The 19,805-nt window shown below is 35.5% G+C and overlaps 1 protein-coding gene across 1 annotated transcript in view; it reads right to left on the reverse strand.

Moving 5' to 3' along the window:
- Positions 1-17,532, reverse strand: part of Zpld1 (zona pellucida like domain containing 1) — a 60,698-nt gene extending 43,166 nt beyond the window's left edge. The window contains exons 1-2 of the mRNA XM_015478391.2: positions 17,485-17,532; positions 17,142-17,250 (exon numbers count right to left, since the gene is read on the reverse strand). The gene's annotated coding sequence lies outside the window, so the exon portion shown is untranslated. The remainder of the gene's footprint in view (positions 1-17,141; positions 17,251-17,484) is intronic.
- Between the last annotated feature and the right edge of the window lie 2,273 nt (positions 17,533-19,805).

Consider the following 19,805-nt stretch of genomic DNA (forward strand, 5'->3'; position numbering starts at 1 on the left):
TCTGGGGGTGGAAGGGAAGGAGTATTGAAATTTCACCTGGGATAGTCAGGGATCTATAATCAATTCATATAAATAAATCTTGGGAGAAAAATTCTTCAGATATAAGCCACCGAATCTTCTGTCTTCAATTTGTACCTCACCTTTTTTTTCCCTATTTAGACACTTCCCAAATAAAAAAGATGTTTTCAGTGCATAAATTGTTCTCTGGGAATAACTTAGACACTTTGGAAAGCTGCATTAACCTTTTTAAATAAATAAAGGTGGCTATTAGTGCCTGAGAAAAGTAATTTATTAAATAGAACCCCTGTGACCTGAAAGAAAAGTGAACATGTTCAAAAGTATCTTTATCTACTCAAGAAATAACTTTTGCTGAGACAAATAGACTCAACAATTTATCAAGGTTTCATGCTCCCTCAATAGTATTGCCTTCATTTAGGACAATATATAGGATACTGTTAAAGTCGAGAGGAAAAATGCCAAATTCAAACCAAACATCATTCCTTTTCCATTTTTTCCTTTTTATTAATTCATTGTAATTATACAAAATAGTGGGATTTGTTGTTACATACTCTACATGCACCCAACAGAACAGTATGATTTGGCAAATTTCATTCCCCAGTCAGTACCTCTCCTTTTCCCTCCCGTCTCCTTTTCCTCCCCAGTCCCCAGTTCCCTTTCCCTACTCTAGTGGTATGTGTTTATTAGCTTTTCTCTGTGGTGAAAAATACCTGACAAAATCAACTTATAGAGACTAGATTTCAGCCCATGACCCATGCTCAGCTGGCTCCAAGGCAGAAGCATTAGGGCAGAAGGTTGTGGGAGAGTAAAGCTGCTCAGTTCATGGCAGCCAGGAAACAGAAAGAGAAAGAAGGGACCAGAGACAAGATGGAGTCCAGAGGGCAGGCTACCAGTGACCTACTTCCTAAACTAAACTAATGCTGATTTTATAAAAATTAGAAATGGGTTCACAAAAACACAAAACAGGTTCTTTGGCACTGGTGATGCCCCAGTCCTCTCATTCCCTGGCTTCCTCTGCACACCCAGCTACTCTGCATATGTATGTCCTCCCTGCTGAAGGCATAGCCTCCTTCCCAGGGCTTCTGTATCAGCCATCCAAGTCTACTCTGCAGGAAAGATCAGAAGCAATCCACTAAGCTTTAAATGACAGGAAGCTGTTTAAAACACTCCCAGGAAAAGGGAGAAGAAGAAATGTGTGCTTTCAATGGAGATCACTTTAAGTTAAAGAAATGAAGGCTTCAGAAGTGACCATCAGGGCCTAGGGAAAGAGGCACTGCCACTTTACAGGTAGGCGACTGTCTTGCTGAGTTAAGCATCATGGGGTTACACAGCCCTCCCTCTGGAGAAAAAAGGACACATTGGCTCACTCTCCAAAATCACTAGTTTTAAAGTACTGGAGACCATAACTCTTTAATAAAGAAACATGGTTTCTGATGGGGTGTCTAGACTAAAACTCTATATTCTTTATTTCCAAGTTGCACTTGGATATTAGAGGCAACATATATATTAAAAGAAAAATGAAAATATAAAATCTTCATCTGAAATATCCATTATTATCTACATAAACATTCTTTAATTTAGAATGTCCTTGTCTTGCTAAACAAAGAATAAAGCACCAGGTACCTTCAGAATAATGCCTTAAAGAAGGAAATATGTTTAGTCATCAAAAAGACATTCAAAAATTTTATGGCTCTGGAGATGCTGATGTATACCATAAGGAAATATGAATGCTAAAGGCTGCTCCTAAGGGAAGAGCCTACTGCAATTTTCTCTGACACAAAGTGAGTGCTCATTTATTTCCCTTTGCCTGCCTCCCTCATTTGTCTTTCTACAGTGGGTTTCCTCAAGTAATCTGATGATTAAATGATCTACAGTGTTTTGTATAGAACATTTATTCTTGTACCTTAGTTTTGGGGAAGGAGGGGAACTGACAGATTGAACTAGTCACTTTAAAAGCTTTTTCTTAATAATTCACTAGGTTACATTTTAGGATACTCACACACTTTATTATTCTAAAGCAACTTTGAGGGTGTATTATAGTATATTGAATTCCTCCATTCTTCATGAAGTATAATTAATAGCAAATTAATAATAAAGTGATAATTTAACTAGTTATCTAAACATTCATTCCCCTCTAACTAGACAATTGACTATTAGTATGACTATTTGACAATGAAAATATTTCTTTCTTAATAGAGATGATTTACAATATATATATAAGAGGACACAGCCCAGAAGTCAGTCAATCACAAGGGACAGCATGCTGATATAGTATGGCTGGATATAACCTACTTCCCAATAATTAAAGTATATTTGTGGATACCAATAACAAATAATGAAAAAGTAACCCCATACTTGGTCAACCCTTGCTTGATAGTATATGAGCCCTTTCCTAATAGTATACCATTATTTGAAATTCCTGCATCAATTCATTCCTTATTCATTTATTCTAAATATTTTTATTGAGCCATTTCTAAGTGACAGACTTAGGGTTAGGGTTAGTGCTGAGGAAGACATTCATGGTTCTTACCATTACAGTGTTTACAGATTAAAGAAGGATACAGTCGTTAAACCAACAATCACACACATGAAAATATATTTACAAATACATTTGGTAATGATATGGAAAAAAAGTAAAGGGGGCTTCAAGAAAGTGTAACAGTATAACCTAATTTCTTTTGTTTTTCTTGGCAGTGCTCAGGATTGAAACCAGAGCCTTGCATAAGCTAAGCAGTTCTCTACCACTGAGCTATATCCTCCCAGTCCTGTCAACTAATTTAGATGAGAGGTGTCAGAGAGAGATACTCTGAGAAGTTCCATAGTTGATAAGAATTGAAAGATTGTTTGGAGTTAGATGAAGACAGGAGAAGATCACTCTAGGTAGAGTTCACTGCATAACTATATAGGTCCCCAAATTTAAGAATGGTCAGTATTTTGTGAAACTTGAAAGAAGGTGCATGGCCCTAAGCAAGGAGGAGAGGTACATAAGATAGGTCTTAAGGTATAGGCAGAGATGCCCTGACACATTATTTTCCTAAATAGAATGAATGAGAAGCCGTTTAACACTTTAGGGTGGGGGCTAGGATTGTAATTCCAAAGGTGGAGTGAAATAAAGAAATTTAAAATATTACTTAGGACAGGAAATGACAGAATTTTGTGTTGAATTTAAAGTGCCGAGTGAGCAAAAAAAAAGGAGTCAAGAATGGCTTTCAAGTCAGGTAAACAGAATGTTGATGGAAGTTCTTCCTCAAAGAAATGGGAGGAGGGATGAAGAAGAGACAAATGCATAGAAACCTATTTTTCCTAAACAGAAACAGAGATATCATAAAATATGAAACATATTAAGAGGCAGTACAGCAATCTTGTTTTAAGTTGTGAGCCTATGTTGGTTTTCACTTAGAGTCTTACATAAATAAAATATGTAGTGACCAGAGAATGTTACTAATACATTCAGAGGGATAGCATCCTAAAGAGCAATTATGTTCTACACCCATCCACACTGCCAAAATTATCCCTGAAATTTCTCAAATTGTACACCTTTGTCTAGAATTCATGAGTAATGTAATAATATTTTGAATGGGTTTCCTCCTGATCATTTCTGTTGTCCCTTAGCTGTCAACCTTTTGAGGGAAATGAGATTGGAGCCTATCTGAAAAGGAAAACATTATCTAATTCTGACTTGCAAAGAGTCTTATTTTAAACTCAAAGTACAGAAAATAGACATAAAGACCCATGATTTTTGACTGTTAGAGATAAAGGATATTTTGGCCATCCAATATCTAAGCTTTAACAGCAAGTCTTAGAGGACTGAACACAGAGTATATAATAAAATCCACAGAAAATATGTCATAAATGCAGTGCTCGTTCCCATATGAAGAAGCAGCTTAAAGTAGAAAAGAAAAGCCAGAGTGGTTAGATTCATTCTTTCTGGTCCCCACTTGAGATAAAAATAACCCAGATAGATAAGAAAAATCAGGAAGCAAAAGGGTCATATGCCTTGATTTTGGTCTGAAACCTGGTAGAAAGCATCTGTCAAAGAACCTGTGCCAACATGGGGGAGTCAGAGTTGAGTGGCAACGTAGGACAGATATAGATAGAGAGAAGGCTTGAGAGTGTCCCCTGTTGTCTTCCCACTGACATGGAGACTACCTTCAGAAGCCCCCATAACCCCTCAAGAGAGATAGAGAAAATTGAGATGCTTTGTACCTTGTTGAGAAGCCAAGAGTTGCGGAAAGCTGCAAGATGGAGGGTCCAAGGTCAGGGGACAGCTGGGAATGTGCTAGAAGGTCTAAGGACTGGCAGTACCAAATCACGTATAATCACCAGTAGAGGTGTACATCCCTAGCAGGGGATGGGATAAATCACTGTACCTTCTCATTCTGAGAAAAAAGACTATAACTCAGATCAGCCATAGTGGACATAATAATGGCATTGGGTGATACCCAAAGGCCAAACTGAGGGGAAGCCTCCAATGAGGTCAGTTAGGACCACAAGATGGAAATGAAATAAATACTTTCACCAATGCCAGGATAATACAAATTTTTTAAAAAAATAATTAGTGTATACAATGATCGCTGCTACATGCAAGACACTATTCTACACATTTAGCAATATTAAATTTTATTTCTCACTGAAAACGTATGTAATAGGTACTAAAATTGTCCCTATTTTACAGGTAAACACATTGAAGCACAGAAGGGTCAAGTAGCTTTAGGCCACTTACCCAGAAGGTGATAGGGATTGCTCTGGATCACTGGTAATCTGGTTCTGGAGTCTGTGCCCTTAAATCTGTGCTCTGTTAGCTGCCTATCTTTCCTTTCCATGCATGAAACATGAAAAAATTAGAAGAGTGATGAGGAAAATGTTGACAATGGCTTAATAGTTATTTCCCAAAGAAGCTAAATTTTAAACCAGTACTACTTTGGCAATACTAAGTGTTTCCTACCATGGGCAGCAAAACAGACTCAAGTAATTTGAGTTTACTTAAAAAGAAATAATGAAAATTTCATTTAGGTATATACAAGATATAAACTAATCTTCTATACAAAATCTCATACAGAAACACACAGATTCTTATGAGATCTTCACGACTAGTTTTTCCTTCCCAGAATGAGATCTCTATCTTTAGAAATGTGTTTTCCATGGTTTGGGTATGATATACCCCCCAAATCTACTGTGTTAATGCAGGAGGTGAAATTATTAGATTATGGGAGTCATAACCTACTAAGTAAATTAATCCATTTGATTGGTCAATAATTTGAATGGATTACTGGGTGGTAACTAGGCAGGTGGGGTGTGGCTGGAAGAAGTGGGTCACTAGGGAAATGACTTGGATATTGTATATTTTGTCCACTTCCCTTCCATACCCTTCCTTTCCCTTCCCTTTCCTCCCCGCCCCCTTTCTCTCTCTCTCCTTCTCAGTTGCTATGATCTGAGAAGCTTCCCTCTGCCATGCCCTTCCACCATGATGTTCTACCTCATCTCAGAATAATGGAGTCAACTAATTATGGGCTGAACCTATGCCACCACAACCTCAGAATAAACTTTTCTTCCTCTAAGTTGTTCTGGCCAGGTAATTTGGTCACAGTGACAGAAAGCTAACCCAGGGACCAACATTGTCTGTATTTTACTCTCAGAAGCTGGAACCACTAGAGCCAACACAGCCTTGAGATATGAAGATTCCAGGCAAATATTACTTTTCTCATCTTTCTATTTTACTCCATTGTTGAGAGCCACAGCCAAAGGGGCCCCAGCAAACTTCCAGCTGCCAGCAAACTTCCAGCTGCCAGCTGAAGATTGGCTCACAGCGGCCCCAGCAAACTTCTAGCTGCCAACTGATTGGCTCCTCTGCGGTGATGCTCATTGGGCTGTTTCCCCGCCCTTTCAGACCACGGAGCTGCTCATTGGGGGACTTTTTTTGGCTCTGCCCAAGCGACCCAGCCAATCAGCCTCAAGAGCAGGAGGAGTGGGGGAGGTTGAGAGGCTTGTGGGAAGCTGGTGGTGGCAGTTGGGCTCTGAAGGTTTTTCCTGAGGAGCTGTGTGGTTTGGTGTGTTTGTAAAAATAAAGTTCGTTTCTTTTGACAAGTGGCTCCTGAATTGTGCCCAGCCAGACTGCGGCACTCCATCACTTCATTGTGGTCATGGTGGTGTATAATGATTGCTACATGCAAGACACTATTCTACACATTTAGCTTGTTTAATTTATCACGTCTTCGTGTAGTCCACAGAGTTATTCTGTGTGATGGCTGCGAAAAGAAATCTAACCATTCTGCCAGTCAAAACCTTTGACTAATAAAAGTCGCAGAATTCTTAGAAGATAAATACATTTCAGGTAAATTACCCCAGAAATATGTAAGCACAGAAGTATTTAATAAAAAACTAGAGAAACTCTTTGTTGTGCTAAAGAATATATGCAAGTTGGTATTTTGGTTAGTTCAAATAAGGCCTGTTTAAATAACAATAGTCTTTTTATTCTTAAAATAAAATATGACTTAAAATCTGTAACTGAATAAAAATTTTACACTATTTGTATAAAATTGAAATATTATTGAGTTTGTATATAGTACTGAGATATTTATAGTTGAGCAGATATAATTTTTTAATTTTCAAGCATTACCTAAACACTTGAGAGGGTTTGTTATAACAAATAATTAAATTTCTTCAAAAATATTAAACTACCCCCTATAAAACTTAGTATACTGGATTTCCTTTTCAGTACCTCAATTAAGTTCTTATGTATTTAAGATTTTAAAAGTTACCTAACAATAACTCTAAAATTCTAAAAAAAAAAAACTCAGAATTTGAACTTTAAATCTAGAGGAGTAATTGGGCTTGGGGATTTATAACTTTAGTTGAATATTAATTCTTAAAAATTTTAGAATATATTTTCCAATAACCCAATGTGGTGCATCATATATGCCTTACAGTAAACACAAAATAAGTGGTATTTTTTTCATCAGAAGCCATGTTCAATGTAAAATTCATTGATTATATATCAAGGAGTTACATGGGAACTAAAGTCAATGAAAGCAAAAACTATGCATACTTTTAATATTAAATACACTATCCTTCCTTTCCCCCTAAGAAAACAGAGTTGAATTTGTGAACACTAAATGCCAATCTGATTTGACTTCACTAAATGCACAGAGGATTTGTTTCTGTCCTCAGAAAGATTTTATTCAAAAGGAAACAGCTTCATTAATTGCATTCACAATATTAAAACTTCTAGAAGTGAATATAGGAGACTATCCTTATGAAATAGGAGTACTGAAAGACTTCCTAGAAAAAACTGCTTTACCATCAGAAACTGTGGCCTGGCCTCCCAACAACTTCCTTTTAGAGGCTGGTGGTTTTGTTTTTGTGTTGTCTATGTGTTTCATGTAATATGACACATGCCACATGCACTCAGACACCTTTGAGTAGATATGACCATGGACTGTCTTAGCTCTGGTTCTCATTCTGTCACCAATTGCCTGTGTGCTCTTGGGGAAGTGTTGTGATGCGCCTTACCCTGTTACCTCATGTTCAAAATGAAGTTTTAGAGACTATAGGATGTCCAAGATGATGCCAGCTATAAAGAGCCTGTGACAACTGCGGGAGAAATTAATGATAAATTCTCTTGGGACTTCTTTCAAAAAATCACCTTCTTTATTAGAAGTTAAATTTTTCTGCATCAAGGAAGCCTTTGGAGATGTTCTACTGCTTTCCTACTCTATCCACAATTATGCAGTAGCAAATGGTAGATCAGAGCACCCTCATATCCACTTCTCATTGTAAAAAATAAAATAATCAAGAGATCTCACAGTGTAATCTCAGTGGCATTAAAGAAAAGCAACATCCCTTCCACTTTGGGACAGTTTGGTCCTTCCTTCCACAGATGAAAATGGTAAAATTATGCAGAAAAAAAAATAAGTTGCTATTGGCGTTACAATTTTATTTATTTATCTGCATGACTACATTTTTGTTTCTAAAAGCCTTTAGGAAGCAATAATCATACAACAAAACAGGCTGCTGATAATTTACAATAATACCTTACTCTCTCTGAAATACATTTTCAACCCTGCTTTCATTAAAGTTCCTGATTTCTTTCAATATTTGTTGAACTGTTTCAGGGGATGTAATATTAACCTTCATGACATCACTCTGAGGAATACAGAGAAGCAAACAGAGCCACCTTTGTTTTTTAGGTATGGGGATAGATGCCAAGTGGCCAAATGTTTTTCCCAAGTAGTTGCAGGATTGTTATAAATAATATAAAAGGAGATAACAAAAACAGCTCCTGAAATAATAATTTCTAATATTTTGAGCCTATCTGTGTGCTAACAATTATTACATCTACAGAATATGGTGCTTATGAACACGATGAAATCAGATACAAAAATGTTTTAGCCAGTTAGATTACAAGTGTTACTTAAGAAGCAATGTTGAAATCAGGAAGAGCTTAAAATTTTAATCCTTGACATTAAACCCTTCAATTAGGACCATTTTGTTACTATTTTTTTGGATTTTTAAAAATCATTCATAGACCACTGAAGATAGCCATTATATCAAATACTTACTTAAAAGTCAGTGATTAAAAGGTAAGAATTGCTCTTGACTTTTGAGTATAGCAGTATTTCTGATTTAAAATGGTTCATCAAATTTAAAAAAGTGTATGTGTATAGGAAATAAGGGCAAATATTAAAGATTAGACTATTTCAACTCTTATATATTTGAAATTTATAATAAAAATTTAAAAAACAGGTGACCAACAGATAGTGTTTTCTAATTGTGATTTTTTTAGCTCACTTTACCTTTCTTAAATGCTCTTGTCTATAAAAAAAAATGGGAAACTACATAATCTAAATAACTACTAAGTTTAACTAGATTACAGAACTTTGCAAAAGGGCATTTCATCTTTTAACTAGGTGGGTTAGGTAAAGATGAAGAAATCAGACTAGCTTAGAGGATCAAAGTCAATGGTGTCAAGGGATTGGAGAAAGAGAGCTCCAAAACAGAGGAGAGTTATTAGCTCTTAAGAAGGCAGCTTATGAGATTTTGAGTCTAGATGAGATGAACATAATTCTAACAAAATTATAACCTTGTAATAGCCAGAGTTCAGAATATGAGACATAACTCTAAAACATGACTTCCAGTCCTGTCTAATCAACCAAAAATGCCCTCTGGGATCTGAAGCAGTAGGCAAGCACTGGAAAGGGTACAGGTCCTAGTTAGCAAAGTAAGCCATCCAAGCAGTGAATCTCAGTCATAGGTAAGATAATCTTGAGGGGAAATAGGAAGGAAGTGAATAGAGGGATGTTACAATGGCTAAGACTGGAAGTAATGCTGCATTATAACTAACAAGTGGGGCCTTCTGCAAATTTGAACATAAATCCTTATAGGCATAAAGACCCTACCTGTTTTATCAATATCAATGTAGAAACCAAGTCTTATCATGACAAAATTGTCTCTACCCCAAGACTTAAACTAAAGATGTTACCCAGCAATAGATAATTAATTTTCAAATGAATTGCAATGAGTGTTTAGTGTTTAGTCCTTTCATTGGACAGTTCCATGAAAAAAATAATACATAAGTGGGGCTTAAAGAAAAGTAGGAAGTAGGTCTTTCAAAAACATAAAATGATATCATTTTCTCCTGTATGTGACATTGGAAAATCAAAATAACTCTCTTCATTTTAAACAAACCAAAGCAATAGGACAAAAAAGAACCCCTCTTTTGTTTCTCTTCAAGTATCTGTATACCCCTGGAGAGTATTATGGGTCCCCTTGGAGAATGTTCTACAGACCCTGCTGATGAACATGGGTTTAGATCAGAACAATACTTCACAATAAATATTGTGCTAGAATATTCAATTATCCAGTCAAAACAGCAATTTTCATGAAATAGAGTAGAATGGTATGTAATAGAAATAAGTGGAATGGAAAGAAAATATCAGAAATCACTATGGTGTACTATTTTCATGAAATGTGTATATACGTGCTGCCTATGGATGTATATAGATATTAGATCACAATGCCAAATATTTACAGTGAGTCACAGGCAAAAAAGTTTGAAATCCACTATTTTAGAGCAAGACAGATTGTCTTGTAAAGATACTCATGGGCTGAACCTCCCCACCCATCAACAAGTTTTGATTGGCCTGAGAGAAAAAGCAGGGAAGAAGAAATTAGCATTCTAATACTGAACTGCCCTTGAGAACAATGTGGAGGGAATGTGCATTTCCCAGGATCTGGGTATGAACTCAAAGTTGGATTATAGAGTCTGATTCATTATTTATGAATTGATGTCTTAGAAGGGTGTTTGTTAAACATAGTATATAAATAGCAAGGAGGTAGTGGGAATACAGATAGGACACTTATTTGTAAATTGAAAGAGAAAAAAAAGGAAGGTACTGAGAAGGGAATTTCTTTCTAGAGGAAATTTTTTTTCACAAAGGAAAATCTTTGATGGCAGAAAAAAAAAGATGTAAAGGAAATAGTCAAGAGACTGAAGAGGACAACTTAAAACAATAACAACAGTACTTTCTCTTTTGCTCAAAGATACAATGTTACAATTAAATCACACTAATGTTTTCCATTCTGTTTCCAGACAGATGGAAAAAAAAGAAAAAGAAAAAGTCTTACACAGAGCAGATAATTAATAACTATTTGTTGAGTCAATAAAGGATTAGGGTTGACATTTTGAGGGTTTTTTGTTTGTTTTATTTTCTTTTTTCTTTTTTGTCCAGAGATATAATGGCAACACTACAATCACAGTCCCTCCTGTACCACTTTAGCAACCCCCCATTTTGAAGGCAGCTATGTATGTGATCTGTAGCCAAAGAACAGAGGATGGGCTATAGGAAGACAAACTCCCAGCCTTTCTTTCATTATACCATACTGTGTATCACATTAACCAACCACAGCACTGGGCAGCACAAAATAAGACCTTTTTAAAAGTATACATGTGTGAACTCAGTATCTCTGTTCAAAAACTCCATATTTAAATCTCTAGTTATCTCTCTGCTACTTGAGTGGAACTCATCCATCTTGTGATTTCATGTAAGAAATAGTCTAGCTCTCACTTGTTCAGTAACAGTATCAGAAAAAGCTTCCCTTTGAAAATTGTGTATGGTCAGAAAATACAAATTCATTTTAATGGAGATGAATTCTTTCTGTCTCTGTCTCTCTCTCTCTCTCTCTTTCTGTGGTGCTAGAGACTGAACCCAGGGCCTCACACATGGTATGCTAGGTGAGAACTCAGCCATTGAGTTAAATTCCCAGCCTCAAAATGTAACTTTTAACTGGAGAAAAATCTTCTTAAAAAATCATCAGGAAGTCAAATAAAAATAGTAGATTAATTTTCTTTATCCATAGGACGGTTCCTTGAGCTAAAATAACACAGTGGTCTCCACCCTGACTGCTCATTCAAATTATCTGAGGAGTTTTAAGAAACACAGATGCCTAAATCTCTTCCATAGTAGTTCTAATAAACTTGCAGGATTAAGAACTACTGAGTCAGAGGAACAAGATTTTGCTAGCTGAGATTTCATTACTAGTTGTCTGTTTTAAATTGGTAAGCACATTTCATGTTTTCCTACCATGACATCACAGAAGGAATCGAAAAACAAAACTCCAAAGGAATGACAGTGCTCCCTGATGCTGACTAACAAGGCAGCTTAGCCTCAGGAGGGGTCAGCCAGTCAGGCACATACAGCATGTATGAACTCCTGGAAATGAATTAAGTTTTGTTTCTTGAATAGAGTTCTAATATAGAAAGTGAAAGCTATTGAATTAAAATTAGAGCATTCATAGAGGAAGAAGTAGGGAATCCTTCTTTCCTACTAGTGGACTTTATCCCCTGTGGCTTTTCACTGATCTAATGATAAGGATTTTGTTTCCTTGTACTTGTGACACATCACACCAAGGATGATGAACCCTGTATACAGACTGTCTGATCATGCCATACCCTGTTTGAAACCACCATCATTCCCAACACCTTTCAGGAGAAAGCCCCAACTGTATGACATAGCAGAAAAAAGAAAAATTCTTATTCATCTGCCAAATCTCAGGTTTCTATTCCCTTATACCCCTCCTATCCACTAGAGACTTTGCATAGTTCCCCAAAGTAGGTTATTTTTCATATCCAAGTCTTTGCTCACTTTGCTACCACAGCCTGGAAAGCAGCTCTTCCCAGCTCCCTTTCCCCATAGGACTGTCTCTCCATTCAGCTTCTCAAGAGTCTGCTCACACATTGCTCTTCTTTCAAGACATTTCTCCATCAAAACAACCCTTCTTGCTTGTAGAATTATAGCATTTCTAAAATTGTGCTCTGTTTAAGACAGAGTTTCTCACAGGTGGCACTATTGATATTTTGGACCAAATAATTCTTTGTTGTAGAATATTTAACAAAATCCTTGACTTCTACCCACTACATGCCAGAAACATTCACCCCTCCCCAAGTCATGACACTCTAGGGTATCTCCAGACGTTGCTGGTTGTCTGAGGGGAAGCTACACCTACACTTTGTTCTCCCCTAATAAATCTGTAGGATTCTTGAGAATAAAAGCATGTATTAATCATTATAGTTAGGATCTAGCAAAATAGGAGATCCACTGTAAATCCTCAAGAAATATTTCTTAACAGATGATTATCACATTCCGAAAGGGATAGTGCCATACCATCAAAAGGTGGATGATTAAATGGATAGATACTTAGTTCTGAGTAAGAAAATCCTTTACTGTTGAGATATTCCATCACTAATAAAATTAAAATTTCCAAATCTATCTTAATACCAATAAATTTTAAATCATTTTAGCTCACCCATCACTATAAATAATTTATATTGATGTTATGTGTTTTAATATGAAAGGAAATGAAGGCAGAGAGTAGTGGTGCATGCCTGTAATCCCAGCAGCTTGGTAGGCTGAGGTGGGAGGATCAGAAGTTCAAAGCCAGCCTCCGCAAAATTGAGGTGCTAAGCGACTCAGTGAGACCCTATCTGTAAGTAAAATACAAAAATAGGGTTGGGGATGTGGCTCAGTGGTTGAGTGCCTCTGCATTCAATCCCCGGTAACAAAAAATAATTTTTTAAAAAGAGAGGAAATGGCATTTAGTGTCTGGATATTGATTTGAAATTTTATCTCTGTATGTAAAACTCATGAATTAAAAAATGCTTAAACTTAAGTGGCTAATTGGTTGAGATTTTTTTGATGTTCCACTAGTATTTTTATGCTTTATAAATGGTTTTGATCACTTTGTTCGCTTTTATAAAAATTGTTCAGCTCGTACTTTTTATACCCTGTAAATAATCTCAGTTTTTATAAGCTAAAAATATCAAACTTAAAGCCAGGCACGGTGGCACACATATGTAATCCCAGCAGCTCAGGAGGCTGATGTAGGAGGATGGCGAGTTCAGTCAGCCTCAGCAACAGTGAAGTGCTAAGCAACTCAGTGAGATCCTGTCTCTAAATAAAATACAAAAATAGTGCTGAGGATGTGTCTCAGCAGTTGAGTGCCCCTGAGTTTAACCCTGGGTACCAAAAAAAAAAAAAAAGTCAAACTTAAATAGTATAATTTCTTGTCACCATTCACTCCATGAATATGATGGCACACATTTTGATTGAATTGATAAAGAAAGGAATTTTAGAAACCAGAAATATATTACCATACCTTAATTTTAAATTCTTATTCAAAATGAGTTTCTACAGTTTCTGTGTCAGAATTCAAATCCACAAGCACGAATACACATAATACACAAATACATATGAGGGGTGGAGAGGGTGCATGGGGGCTCGAAAGATGATGGAATGAGATGGACATTATTACCCTAGGTACATGTATGACTGCACATATGGTGTGATGCTACATCGTGTACAACCAGAGAAATGAAAAGTTGTGCTGCAATTGTGTACAATGAATCATAATGCATTCTGCTGTCATATATACCTAATTAAAATAAATAAATTTACTAAAAAACCAAATATGCATGATTTTTCTAATGTGTATATTCTATGAATGATTTAAAATCTGAAAAAGATTAGTAATTTTTTAAACTTATGCAATTATTATAACTAATTATACCCAAATCATGATAAATTGCATTTGAAATAAAATGTTAGTCATGAATTATTTCCAATTCCATAATATTTCTTATCTAAGAAAAAACAGTCTAATTAGAAAGTATAATTCATGTAATGTAAAGAAGATTTATACTCGGCAGTGTAATGATGGTATGTTCAACCAAGAGATAGTGTAGCTCTATGAACTCTGGCTATTTCTCAGTTAATCACATTTGAGCAATTATCATACTTTAAATTCTAATATATGACAATAAGTGGTACTTATCCTGCCTTACTCTTTTGAACGATGCCATTTTTAGTTTAATGACTATAATGTTAGAGAAAGTTTCATGTTAGCTTCATTTTATAGAGAATCTTCACTTTACAAACAAAGCCATTGACATTTGCATTTGGCCCCAAGGGTCTTAACCAAATTAAAAATATTTGGTTTTGTATTTAACATCTGGATTTTTCACATATATAGCAAAATAAACTTTTTTAAATTGTCCTATTAATCTAATTTTAATTTTGCTGTTCTTGTGACTAAGCAGCTTTTTTCCAAAGACATTTTTGTTAACATTTCAAGAAAAACATTTCCATAAAGATCCATGTATATTTGTATATTTTGACATACTATTATATCATATATTCAGTTGTAGAAAATAAATGCTTTAAACAAAGGAATAGTTAAGTGTGGTCTAGACGCTGAATTCTGCCCACCATCTATTTTTGTATGTCTCAGAAACTAAAAATATTTTTAAAATGTTTGAAAAAAAAGAAGAATAGCATTTCATTTAAAAAGTAAAAATTATATGAAATTCAAATTTCAGTGTCTATACACATATAGAATATATGGAATACAGCTCATTTGGGTATTTTTGAGCTACAGCGGCAGATTTGAGTAGTCATAACAGTTCCACAAAGAAATATTTACTATCTGGCCCTTTATGGAAAAGTTTGATGAACCTTGCTATAAATAATTAGTATATGACTATAAACACATGCAACATCTCTGGGGTATAAGACATTTAATATATTTCTGAGTGGACTTCTTTCATCAAATACCATCTTTTTATTATTTTATTGTGCCTCAGTAAAGGTCACTGGTTATTAACAACAAAATACTTACCATGATGTTCACTCAGCATTTGGAAAGGTGTCCTTGAACTGGCAGAATTGAAGGGTTGCTTTTGTAAGGTGTTACTTTCTTACCAGATCATTGAAGTCTTGAGAATTTGGAAAATCTGTAACTTCTCACTTGAAATCAACTTAGACATCTAATAATAATCAACGATAACTCTGAATCTATAAAATTCAGCCTAATACTTCACCTCGTCATGTCTGGGAAAAGCTATTGTGTTTGTCTTCCAGCTATACTGCTTTGTAATGAAGACAAAGCAGAGCAAAACAGATCAAGTCTAATCTGTAATCTTGACCTACTTTACACTCTAATTTAAAGATAGAGGTGGGGCGAAAGCACAGATTGGTTAAATTAACAAGAACAAAAAAAAAAAAAAAATGAACTCCTTGCAAGCAAACATTACAAATGTGCTTATATGATACAAAGGGTTATCATTCTCTGCTAATGAACTTAATGCTACTCAAGCTACTGAAAAGACTGTAAAAGCATAAATCTTGTAATTTACTCTTTGTCTAGATAAATTATTTGGACTCATGGCTCAGTGTGTTAAAATTTACCATTAAAATATAATTCTCTAACAGAAAAATTCAGTTGTTTAATAGCTCTGAATCATTGTAGGTCTTCTTAAAGAGTGGGTGAAAGCCTTAACTATCTTGGAAGAAATGCGAAATTTGTTGCTATGTCCACCCTGAACTTGTTCCCACATTATGTGGCTGTTAAGAATAATAATGTCTATATCTTATTTCTAAGACATTTCTGAAAATATCTTAAATGAAACTACATACAGCATATTTCAAGATTTTTCTATTTATGTAATTATTATAATAGTAAAAAAATCATTTTAGGACATTAAAAATTAACTAGGAGCAATAGTTCAAATAAAGGTTCTGAAATGTGTCACAATGAGGTAAAGTTAGTGACTAAAAAATAAAATAATAAAGAGATTTTCAATTATGTATTAAATATACTAGGTGTTCAAATTACATTCCACTTCTTTGTGGTTTCTACTAAGTTTATTTAAACCAACAGTTTAGAACTGGCTTTTTTTTTTTTTTGACCCTTGAAATTGATCATAAGAAACCAGTTCAAAGAAGCAAAACAAATAATGTCATAATCATGAGAACCAAAAAGATTATTATCTTGAATATTGGATCCTGAGAAGTAAGGTCTCCTCTTGAACACCAAAAAAGCAACCAGTTTCACCAAAGGCAAAAATAGAAGGAGGAATGGAAGGAGCCCTAGAGATCACACAAGAATTGGAAATCCCATTACTTCCTCTGCGTCATGGTGACTTCACCCAAATTATACTCCCAAATGATATTCTGTGTCAATTCTAACAATACAAGGTGAATCGTTAAGGTGATTTTCTTTTAATAGAAAACCAGGCCACAATTATTTTCAATTATCATATCATCTTTGTAATTAGAGATGATGCCACCCATATTCAGCCAGATTTTCTGGTGCAATAGAACCCTAATAAGAAATCTCCAATATAAATTGTCTGTTTGCCTCCATTAATGGAACATCTCTGGGCTGTAGTTGACTGGCAGTGGAGAGTAAGTAGGATTTATTTTGGAAATACAACAGTATGGCAAATGCTGTATAATTTTCGACTAACCTCAAAATTAAAGCAGCTGCAGAATCAACTTCACTGAATCTCATTAAGATATTCAGGATGAATTGCAGTTCACAAAGTAAAATTCGGTTTCTACTTTTCTGATCCAAAATTCAGGGAGATATTTTCATTTCCTTTTGCTATTTTTAGGAGGCTTCCCATCCCAAGTCTTCACCTATTACTGGAACCACAACCACTTAGAAGAGTTTTACCAAAGGTTGCCTTGTGTGATTTAAGAAAATATTATTAATTTAAAATAAGTGTTCCATGCTTACTAAAAAAGCAGCATTTTCAGTCACTTTAGGTGGCTTCAGAGCTGGGCACTTACCCAAGACCCTGGTTCTGTGGAGTCAGCTGTCCTCCATGTGCCTGGTTCACCGCAGTTGACTGTGTTCAAATGCCTGGCCTTACCAAACTTTTTCAGAAAAGATTCCAACCTTCAAATGAGAGAAGAGTTGCTTATTATGAAAAGTCTCTTTTTAAAAAGAAAGAAAGAAAAGAAAGAAAAAGCTGAATTTTAGACAAGCAAATGCTTCCACAGGTCTCAGAAGGTTTTGCAAGACTAATCATCACCAACATGAAACCTGAGCTCCTCTTTTACAGACCTTTGATTCCTTCCAACTATGTCTCTTCTATTTTCATTTCGCTCTCATACTTCTTTTTTTCCCCACCTCCTTTTGATCTTCTATTTTATACTGTACAGAAGTCTTGAGTGGTATATGTGAAGCGAGCCACCGTCAGCCGATGAGGGAAAGCCTGCAGTTCTAGAAAAAATCATAAAGTAAGAAATAAGGCCCCAGATTGGGCTGAGAGCAAATCTACATCGCTCTCAATGTCCTGTTGTGTTTTGTGAAAGACACCTGGCCCTTTCAATAGCACATTTCATGGAGTGATGAAAATGGGATATGGAATGTCATTGTGAAAACTGGTTTTATTGGGATAATGATGATTAAGAGGGCATCAATGCAAAAAATTAAAATTAAAAAAAAAATTCAACAGGACCCAATTGTGAAGAGTAAGCTAGACACTGACCCTGACCCTGCCGCATAATATCTGCTTTAATCTCTGCTTTTGTTTAGGGGTTTCTAAACTCCCACTCCTACCAGCCTTTGGAGCCTTGAACCCAGTTTAGAAGTCACCTAAGCATTCCTCTTGAATAGCTGATATGATTTCTTACTGGAAAAATAAAGAGGGAAGCTAGGATTCAGGTATCTTGGGAAACACTTTTCAAGATGTTTCAGCCTCAGCCAAGCTTTGTGCACTCTTGTAGTTAGGGATAACTGTACAGATTGAAGTTCATGGTGTTGGTTTATATTACTTCATCTGCTGTTCAGTAATAATGGCTACCCTGAAAAGGCACAGTGCTCCATCTGTAATACCACTGGCCTATATCTTTATAACATTTCATTTCGTTCAATTGGCTCAGAGTACTTTAACAACATTTAGGTCTTCAGTTACCTCTGTGATAGAGGCAAGTTGCCATAGCTATTGTGAACCAAGATTAAAACCCAAGTTCAGCCTCTTAAGATTTCTAGTCAATCCCCTGAATCAAACTTCCTAAACAGTAAGTGATTTTAAAGCTAATGTAACTACTAAAAAAAATAATAGCCACAGGCTATCCACATTGCCTTCTATCTCTGCTTAGTGTTCTGAGAGAGTTTGGCACTTTATACACCAAACAAATCCAGGCTTCTGTTTTTCAGGGAAGTGTCAACTCCACAAACAAACAACACTTGTTCTATCCATTAGTAAATATAGGGCACAGGAATGTACTGATTTTTCAAATACCAGTAATATAAACTTCTTTATATTTTTTAAGCTAATAACTCTGACTAAAAACATAAAAACAATCTAAGAAACCTCTTTCAAGTCTGCCTAATTATGTTGACAGGAACCTCAGCTCTTTCTGGTTCTCCAAAGACATGTGCCTATTGTACTCTATAATGAAGCCTTCAAACTACATGTTTTCAATTGATGTTTCAGGTTCTACTTCGAATGCTTATCTGCCATGTCCTCTGCCATTTTAAAGCTTAAAGCAAAAATGCAACAGGTTAAAGTAGCAATTAATAAATTCTGTCATTTATAGAAAAAAATCAGTAGCTTCAGTCCTATGAGAAAACAAGCATTTCATAAATATTGAATACCACTACCCACATACTCTACAAGTTGGTTAGCAAAAAAAGACAGTAATTCCATTAGAGGCTTTCAGCAAGGAAAAGATAAAATAGTTTAGATAAAGTAGCTGACATTATTTATTGCTTTTTTCCTTTTAAAATGTGGCCAACAACAATATCATACATTCCACAAAAATTTCAAGAGAAACTTTCACCAGTTATCTGTTAATTTTGAGCCCTCTATTAATGGGATTTCTTGTGGTTCAAGCTGTGTTTACTTGGCCAAGGGTTCGATTAGTTGCTCCTGCAGCATATGCCTATGTGAGCAAATAATTTTAGTCATATAAAATATTCATCAGTAGCTGATAGCCCCAGAAGTGGAAAGTTGAGCAGTTATCCTGTCCAGGAAAGGGCTTAATCATTCAATCAGACGAAAGGTAGCCAATGCCCTTTAGTTCTTAAAGAAGGTTGAATTTAGACTAAGGAGGCACCCTGACTAGCAACTGTTTCCTCAAATTAGGTGGCTTATTCCTAACATCTTTCAGAAGTCATGTAACTAAACCCTCAAGTGAATTACTCTAGCTAGAAAATGAAAGTTAAAAGCTCTTCTTTCACCTGATACTATAATTAAGCATAGCTAATACATGAAAGCATTAAGATCTTGCTTACAGGAGATTTATGTCCTTTGTATCATTCAAAATAAGCATGTTTTCAACATTAGAAAAGCAGGTTAGGTTTTGTCTTTAAAGCAGAGTTCACACAATAAACCATGTAATATTAAAAAAATAAAATTCTAGGGGCTGAGGTTGTGGCCCAGTGGTAGAGTTCTCACCTAGCATGCATGGGGCACTGGGTTTGATCCTCAACACCACATAAAA

This window comes from Marmota marmota, unplaced genomic scaffold, assembly GCF_001458135.2.
Source record: "Marmota marmota marmota unplaced genomic scaffold, marMar, whole genome shotgun sequence".
NCBI classification, from domain to species: Eukaryota; Metazoa; Chordata; class Mammalia; order Rodentia; family Sciuridae; genus Marmota; species Marmota marmota.